Genomic DNA, 8,857 nt, shown 5'->3' with positions numbered 1-8,857 from the left:
CAGATCCGCATCAGTAACTCGCGGTACCTTACTCCTTGGCTCAAAAGAGGCTGCAGAGCAAGAGCACGCGGCAGAGCTAGATGGGCGAGTTCATCGCCTTGGCCGATGGCCACACGGAGCCTGAGAGTCTGGAGACTCATATCTCCGCAGTGGGGGCAGTCCGACCCCCCAAGCGCCGCCTCTGCGTGGGCGCGACCCAGGCAGAAGATGCACGATTCGTGGCCATCAGAGGGTTCGATTGGCTCTACGCAGGAGAGGCAATCACAAGAGGTCATCTTTTGTCCGTCCGAAGCTCACCGGAATCATTCATATTAGAATGATTTCTGAAGGATCATGTGACACGGAAGACTGGAGTAATGATGCTGAAAATTCAACTTTGATCACAGCAGATCAATTACATTTTAACATTCACACAAAACATCTCATAACGTTGCAATTCAGTTATATTTGATTAAATAAATAATATTTTGTCTGAAATAATATGAACAGCAGCTATTCTAATCTTTCTCCTTTTGCTTTCCTGTTTATATCTCGGGATGTCCATCCCAAGGTTACTAGAGATTACACCAGTTCCAGTTTGGATCCAGCCTCGTGTGTGAAGACTTCAGAAGATGCCAACACTCACAAAGACTTCAGATGATGGCAACTAGATGAACATACAAAGCTGCCAAATAATCTTTATATTGTAATCATTGCCCTAAAAGGTAAGTTTGCAGATTTTCAACCAGCTTTGTATTGTTACAGTGATGGTAATAAATGTAAATGAACAAGGTTTACCTGTTCTCTGAATTACTTGTATCGAGATTTCACCATTTGTGACCTGTGCTGGCAAAATGAGCAAATTTTCAAATAATTGTCACTTTTTCACTGTTTTGAAGTACGTTCTCCAATAAAAGACCTTCAAAATTATATATGAGTTGTTAGAATCTGACTAAAAATGACTGCGCTACACCCGTTTGAATCGATAAAGTCAGCAAACACCATTTTGAGAAAAACTGATTTAAAGTTTTCTGAAGGTTCCAAAGCAACCAACATTAATTATTTCCTCCCAATTCTTTTCTTAATAATCATTACTAGATTAATAATCACAATATAGCTTTTTTTCATTTTATCTTTGTTGTTATTAATATGAAACAATGCAAAAAAAAAAAAAAAAAGATATATATACAGGAAAGAAACAAGTAATGTATTACTTTTTTCATTTTACATCTAAACAAAAGCATTCAAGTAAGTAAAACAAATAATCAAATGTAAAAATCACATTAGTGTGTTCATTATGAATGAATTGATTACAAAAGCAGTTCAATCAAAAGCAGCGAGTGATTCCCTCTTTTCTTTTATTATTAGATTAGCATTGAGACAGACGGCCTATATATTAGACCTACTGTACTGCACGGATATAATGTCACACATCTGATGTTTTTACCCAACATTACCCCAAACGTTCACTTAAGACATAACAGATTATTTTTGCATGAATACTTAAATACTGTAATTCCGTGTATGTGTGTATATTTATCGGGATCGCACACCGTCAGAAGTGCCGTTATGCGCTCGCGTCGGATGACAGTCAGCACGAGATGCGAGCGGAGAAAAGGTACTCCTTTCAGAAAACATGCAAATAAAGATATATTTAGATGTTTAAATTCTATTTAGAGCACTGGGATCGCTAGAAGAGGGCTTAATGAACTCATTTTTGTGAAAAACTCAAATTCGACCAAAATCAACATCTTTCACTTCTTTTGCCTGTAACTCGAAAGTAGCTCGTGTGCATTAATTTTCGTGTGACTAATTTTGCCAGCACAGGTCACATTTATTAAGCAAAGCTCTGCCAAATAATGCAAAATGTTAGGAGGTGATTGTATGTCTCATTTCTTTGTCCTGTGTACTATAACTTTTGAACAGGAACTAATACTCCTTTGACTTGTTTGAGAAGATTTAGATGGAGGGTTTAGCTGTGTTTCTCCCTTTTCTCTATTCTATTCTATTCATTTTTTTTATACTAATTGTTAATCAGTTTGGAAATCTTTTTACCACATTTACTAAGGAGCACTTTGGGACTGAGTATGTATTTATGATGCAAATGTAAATGACTGTAAACTAACCTAAAAAGCTGTTACATGCCTTTCTCATAAGGTCCCGCCTGTTAGCAATGCTAATATTATTTAGCGAAGTTATTAATGAGATCATTTAAAAAGTAATACAGTGACTTCATTAAATGATCCACTATGAAAAAACAGTTTTATCAATGTACTTTTAGGGAGGAACTTGTCAACAAATCTACCTCACAGCGCATCAATGAAAGCAGTTTGACAATTACAGACGGGTGTGTTGGATGAGGGTTAGATCTGAATTCTGCAGGTGGGTAGATCTCCAGGAACAGGATTGGGCAGTCCTGTTATATTGGTTATGTATGATGGATATTGAACTGTACTGTTTTTATTGCAGGTTTTCTGGATTCCCAGTTGAAGACATCAGTACATCAGATGTTGGCCTGGACAGCTGTATCTACAGTACACCACACTGACCTCTGCTTTTGCATAGATGGCTGACTACTACCATAGTATTATTGGTATTATGTTCTAAGGCAGGGGTACTCAAGTTCAGAGGCCAAGCGGGCCGCATTTAAACTACATATTGCTATAATATAATATAATATAAACCACAAATTACAATTTGCATCATCAGACTTTATTTAAGACAATATTTGCAGATTTACTGATTTAGAAATACAGTTTATTACTTATCTAAGTCTTGCTTGTCCTATTTAAAATAAGACTGAGCATGAAATATATATATATATATATATATATATATATACATTTCCAAATGTTTTTTTATTCTTTCTCTCTAACAAACACAACACAACAGTTACATCATTTCAAATTCTGAGATTCAAATCATATTTTGCACATTTGCATATATGCAGTCATAGTCAGAACTATTGGCACCCTTGGTAAATATGAACAAAGAAGTCTGTGAAAATAAATCTGCATTGTCAATCCTTTTTAATAAAAGATCAAAAAGTGGGTGGGGGGAAGCTCATTAGGAGTAATTTTTTTTCCCTCTAATACACATTGGCCGCAGTTAATGGCACCCTTTTATTCAGTACTTTTTGCAATCTCCTTTTGCCACAATAACAGCTCTGAGTCTCTCCTATAATGCTTGGTGAGTTTGGAGCTCACCTGACAAGAGATCTTTGGAGAGTCTTTGGCCACTTAAACCATCCTCCTCACCTTGCATATAGACAATATAGACACACATCCTCTTCCAGGCAGATCTGTGACATTTTAAACAGTACAGAATTATTTTTACAGACTTCTTCGATCATATTAACTAAGGGTGCCAATAATTCTGACCACAACTTTAAAGTAGAACTTTTATGTGAGATCTCACATGACATATCAGAATGTGAGATCCCACTTGCACGCTTGATTAGAATTTGAAATTCGATCAAACTGAATAGAATTGAACTGAATAGAATAGGTAAGTGATAGCATTAATTGGTCAGGTGTTGATGAAAAAGATGTGTCTTTAGACGTTTTTTGAAAATGACTAAAGACTCAAAGCTAAAGCTGCTTGAATTGAGATAGGCAGGTCATTCCAACATGAACTTATCTACAAATACCAGAGTTAAATTCTGGAAAAATGAAATATAGCATAAATCTGGTATAACAGCCTGTGAATTTCGTAATTTGTGATTTGTAGAATAGGATTTATGCACCTGCAGTGAAGATTTTGAGAAGGTTTTGTTGGTTTGAGAGAGAAAGAAACAAAATACAAGTTTGCAACTCCTAAAACATTTTCTTGATGATTGTATTGAAATATTCTCTACAAATACAAATTCCACGGTCACAGGTGCTCAGTTTTGCTACAATAATTCTAGACACAATAGACATGCACTGTATGCACATATAAAAAGGGACATAAACAACTGAATATTCAGGGATGCAAACGTATCACCTTTAAGTGAAAATTGTAATTTTGAATCTAAAATAGATCATTTGCGTGATTTGCGTAGATCCAGAGAGTTTTTGAAAGTGTGAGTAGTAAGTAGTAAGTAGTATTGACTCATTTTAGATACCTGACTTCTTTCAAATCCTCCTGTGTGTATATTTGTGGTTTGGAATTAGTAAAATGTGCTTAGAAAAAAATATAATCTGAATATTGACTGGCTATCGACTATAATGCACGCTCTGCATAATCCATTCACAATTGGAATAGTGACAACCGTATTTACCGAATTACAGGAGTCAATCTGCTAAAACGTTCTGCGAGTCACTTCTTAAACTGCTATGATTGAGATAATAGACTAGTAAAAGCAAAATTTAGAAGCTTCAACATTTAGATAAAAACTTAAAGCACTTTTTTCACATCGTTTTTTTTGTTTAAAATAGACCTATATGTGACAGAAATCGTCCACTAAATAGCAGAGGGCATATTTGACAAATTATTTCCATTAATAAAGATTAGAAATGTACATTTTACATAAAATGTTGCCATTTTATATGAAAATATACAAAAGTTATAATAAAAAATTAATTAAAAAAGTACCCCCCTGTCATGATTCTAGTCTGCACTTCCATTCACCCTCCACTAGAGGTCACCCGCTCACCACATGGACTTGCACACCACACATCACATGGACTCCAATTCCCATCATCCAACACTGATCACAGCTGTCACCAATCACTCATTGCATCAATCACACGCACACCTGATCCCACGCACACACTAATCACACACACTATTTCAACCCTGGACATTCTCTCCCACGTGGCTGAGTATTGTATGCATTTACCGCTCCCCTAGCCGTAGCAACTCTACCAAGCCCCTGATAGGTTTCCCCGTGTTTGTTCTACCCGTGTTCCCTGGATTAACCCTTGCCTTGCTCTCTGGACACTGTTTACCCCGTATTGGATTCTAGCCCGTGTTCCCTGGATTATCTCTTTGCCTTGCCCACTGGATACTGTTTGCCGATCATCGACCCTGCCTGTACGACCACGTCTCTGCCTAATAAAAGCTTGCTAATGGATCCGCACGTCTCACGTCTCGTCAGCCATGTTACATCCCCAAACGCTGCACAACTTTAAAGAAACTGTAATTATGGAGAGATATTACAGGTATAAAAAGCAATTAAAAATGAACTTTGTGTATGACTGATATTACAATTGTGGGTTACGTCTTCATCACCTTTTTCAAACCTGACCTGATAAATTCACATCCCTGATCATTACAAAGAACTTAAGTTTTAATTGCAAAGGGAAACTGATAGATCTGCTATGTACCTCTGTCTTCTATTTTCAAGGGTAAGAATTCTTTATAAATCACCTTCTCACCCATATGTCTTTATTTTGTGGAACACAAAAGGAGAGAGTGGCATAGTCTTAGTCACCATTAATTAATTTTATTTTATAGAAAAGAATCAATGATAGTGAACGGTGACTGAGGCTGTCAGTCTCTTAATGTTCTGCCTTACATCTACTTTTGTGCCCCACTGAAAATAAGTCAAGCACATTTGGTATAAAATAACATGATATATTTTTTTTAATTTTTATTTGTAACTTGACACTATTTAAATTTGCCTATAATTTACTTAATACCTCATTGTGTGTGTTTGATTGTAAATGCAAATGTTATATGGTTTGTGCTAATCATGCATTTGTAACGGTTTATAAACTGTATTGTATAAATAATAAAGAAATTATGACTGAATGTGATGTGTTTAATATATTATTAATAAATCATTACATAATACAGGCTAATTTATCTATGAAGTATGTGAGGTTTTTAAAAGAAGCAGAAAAAGTTTATTGTATAACGTCGGTTTACCAACTGAAATCAACATCGTTTCAACGTTAGTGAAGCAAACCAATTGCGTCGATTTTCCGTTAGATTTGAATGGAGCGCCTGAAGTCGGATCAACATTACCCTGATGAGCAAACTGATGCCGGATCTACGTCGGAGATCAACGTCGTTTCGACGCCATGAGAAACATCGATTCTACGTTGATTCGATGTCAGTTTGCTATCTGGGGAGGCAGAGCCTAGACAGAGATTTCTTTTTGTGTAGGTTTAAATTCTGCAACCTACCGGTGAAATATTAGTTTGTCTCATAAATATTAATTTACTTCGTACCTACACTCACAACTACCTACTAGCCTACATGTTTGGCACGGCCGCCTGATTTATTATAGCTAACCACCCTCCTGAAAAAAACAATAGAACCCTGCCCAAAACACAATAGAAAATGTAATGGTTATAATGGGAATTGTATTGGTTTTAATGGAAACTATAATACTGGTATGTGATAGATTCTATTGGTGGGATGTTAAATCCTATAGGAAAAATGCACAAAACACACTACAAAAAGAACCCAAAAGAGGGTCGAAAAAGAATTTGCGCCGCGCTGACCTGTCATAGATGCGGCTCAATGGACAGAGCGGCGCGACAGACTCGACAGCGCAGGGAGGACGTGTTTGCTAGCGCCACAGAACTGACAGGGCGGCGCTGATCAGTTAACAGCGCAGCGCGAACATAAGAAGTTCTGTTTTTCCCTGCACGTTAACATAATGAAGATCAGTATTAAGTTATTACCTTTCTTTTGCTTAATATCTCTCAGTGTTAGCTACTTTGAAGCACATATAGGCTATATTTAGTTGCCACATGTTCAAAGCAGAAACTTCCCACATAGCAAGCACACTCGGGCCGATTCTGGCTGAAATGCGGCACTGTCGGCTCAGTCACGACGTCGGTGAGAAGATAATGGGCCAGAGCCGCGCCGACTCTACAAAACACTTCTGGCTGACAGACGGCTTTTTCTCTCTGGGCCGATCTCGGCTGAAAGCTGTTGTACGTGCGGCAGGTCCACACTCGGTGTAGTTGCGTGTATCTACCTTCGGCCCGAGCTGGTTTTGTCTCCGGCGGCCGCTGCTGGAATGAAGATAAGCCGCTGAGAGAGAGATTTGGCGGTTAATCCTGAGGAGATTTCGGCGGACACAGTTCTCAAGAGGAATACTTAAGCTGCAAAAAGGTAAGTTAAGTTATTTAATGATCAATCTAGTGTTGTTTGATATTTAAATGCCACGAAGAGTATAGTTTTTAGATGGTTTCTGTTAGGTTTGCGATGATAATAGCGTCAGAAAAACCGTTCAGTCCTGGATATATTGAGTGTTGATGAGTAACGTTAGGCCTAACTGTCAGGCGGTCTCTTTAGGAAAACAATATGCAATTTTTTAATATGAAAACCGATGAGCTGTATCCAGTGCACGATAATGTAAGGTAATTAAGTTTTAATGAGTTAAATTCTATTTTGTTTGCTAGAATTCATTCGATTCGTCTTTTTCAACGAGTGATTGCTATTGAATCATAGGAGTCGAGCTGCGCTGGAGGCGCCATAAACATCATACGAGTGACTCTCTGATTCGATTCACTTAACCATTCAAATGAGTCATTTGTTTGTGAATCAAACTGAGCACGCTGTTGTAGCATTACACCTGCTAAGATAATTCAATATGTGCAATCTGAATTTAATAATAATATTTATTTTGTGGTAACACTGCCGTTTGGGCAGCTCTGACAGAGATAAACACTATAGATACGTAAGAGAAAGCTGTATAATGTAAGTGCATCATCATTTGTTCCTGAATGGAGGCCTAATCTGTCTGCTGCACTTGAGCAGGTTCAGTTTTTAGAGTGAATGAAAACTTTTGAAGCATAGATATGCCATGTAATGTGATTAAAATCATACTTATTTTACTGTGGTGGGGATTATTATGAGCAAACAAATTTAAAAGTTTAATCTGAACACTATATATATGTAATCTGACATTTATTTATTTTATTTTTTTACAGAAATTCTGATCTGCTGCATGAACATTCATCAAACATATAAGGTGTGAATTCTGGCTCTGGTCCTAATGATTGTAAAAAGCTGTAATGCTCAAGATTAAATAATTACCTTACAATATATATTTGTACATATTTCAAGGCTGCAATTTGGAAAAAACCTTCAAGCTAATGCTGCTGAAATGGAGGTCAAGGGGACTGAAGAGGTGGCTCCAGCTGATCAAAAGGGTGGACTTCAGGAGGCAGACACACTCTGTGAGTTTAAAAGACCATCTCTTTAACCTTCCATACACATGACACACTATCACATTTCTATAATTCAAATCTCTTAAAGGATTTGTATGCTGCACCAATTAGGGTAAGCAGCAACACTTCCTATAATATCTAATGTACATGTTAATTTTTAAGAAGAATGACATCATTGCTTATATTAGTTGCTTATATACTGTCTCACCCTTATCCCTGGGTTACAGTAATCCGCTGATCCAGTCGGTATCCAGACCAGGTGGTGGACCTGCACCCAGGAACAACCACAACACATCCCTGACTGTCAGCGGAGACCATGTCAGCTAGATGACAGATCCCTGTGAAGACCTCATTGATGGCCCCAGCACAGATCCTCAGCAAAGACTACGAGAACCAGACAAGCCCTCTGCAGACCCTTTTACCAGCTTCACCTGCTGACGTGATATTACTTCATGCAGAAGAAGTTGGATGAAATATTCTGAATGATATCAATCCACAATCTGACTTGTGATGCAGCCTGGAATAATCACATCACGTTCATTCGTTTGGCCAGACGAGACTGTTTCTGACTGAGCCGGGTCTTGTTTGGGTTTGGGTTCCTTGTCACTGTTGCATTTTGTCTTGCTTAGATGAAGACACCTAATATTCAGCAATATTATTGACTTGTCTGCACTGACACCATTTGATAAGAACTGAACTGAATTATGACACAAAATGTTTTATATATGAAGAGTTTATTTGCAAAAACGGATATCTCCGTTTTT

General features: G+C 37.5%; 2 long non-coding RNA genes across 3 annotated transcripts; both read left to right on the top strand.

Annotated features, from left to right (window-relative positions):
• The first annotated feature begins 588 nt into the window (after positions 1 to 588).
• LOC131544984 (uncharacterized) lies at positions 589 to 2,674 on the top strand. The gene is made up of 3 exons (XR_009272291.1): positions 589 to 704; positions 2,261 to 2,361; positions 2,449 to 2,674. It is a non-coding gene; the product is annotated as an uncharacterized LOC131544984 (long non-coding RNA).
• A 4,016-nt stretch (positions 2,675 to 6,690) lies between these two features.
• On the top strand, positions 6,691 to 8,497 carry LOC131544376 (uncharacterized). 2 transcript variants are annotated; one of them, XR_009272119.1, is made up of 4 exons: positions 6,691 to 7,032; positions 7,854 to 7,894; positions 7,990 to 8,102; positions 8,321 to 8,497. It is a non-coding gene; the product is annotated as an uncharacterized LOC131544376 (long non-coding RNA). The 2 variants fall into 2 exon arrangements; XR_009272120.1 differs by lacking the exon at positions 6,691 to 7,032 and having other exon boundaries at positions 7,260 to 7,894.
• Positions 8,498 to 8,857: the final 360 nt, after the last annotated feature.

The sequence above is a fragment of the Onychostoma macrolepis genome, chromosome 07 (assembly GCF_012432095.1).
Source record: "Onychostoma macrolepis isolate SWU-2019 chromosome 07, ASM1243209v1, whole genome shotgun sequence".
Classification (NCBI taxonomy): Eukaryota; Metazoa; Chordata; class Actinopteri; order Cypriniformes; family Cyprinidae; genus Onychostoma; species Onychostoma macrolepis.
The sequence above is the reverse complement of the archived record's forward strand: the minus strand, read 5'-3'. Positions and strand labels throughout refer to the sequence as shown.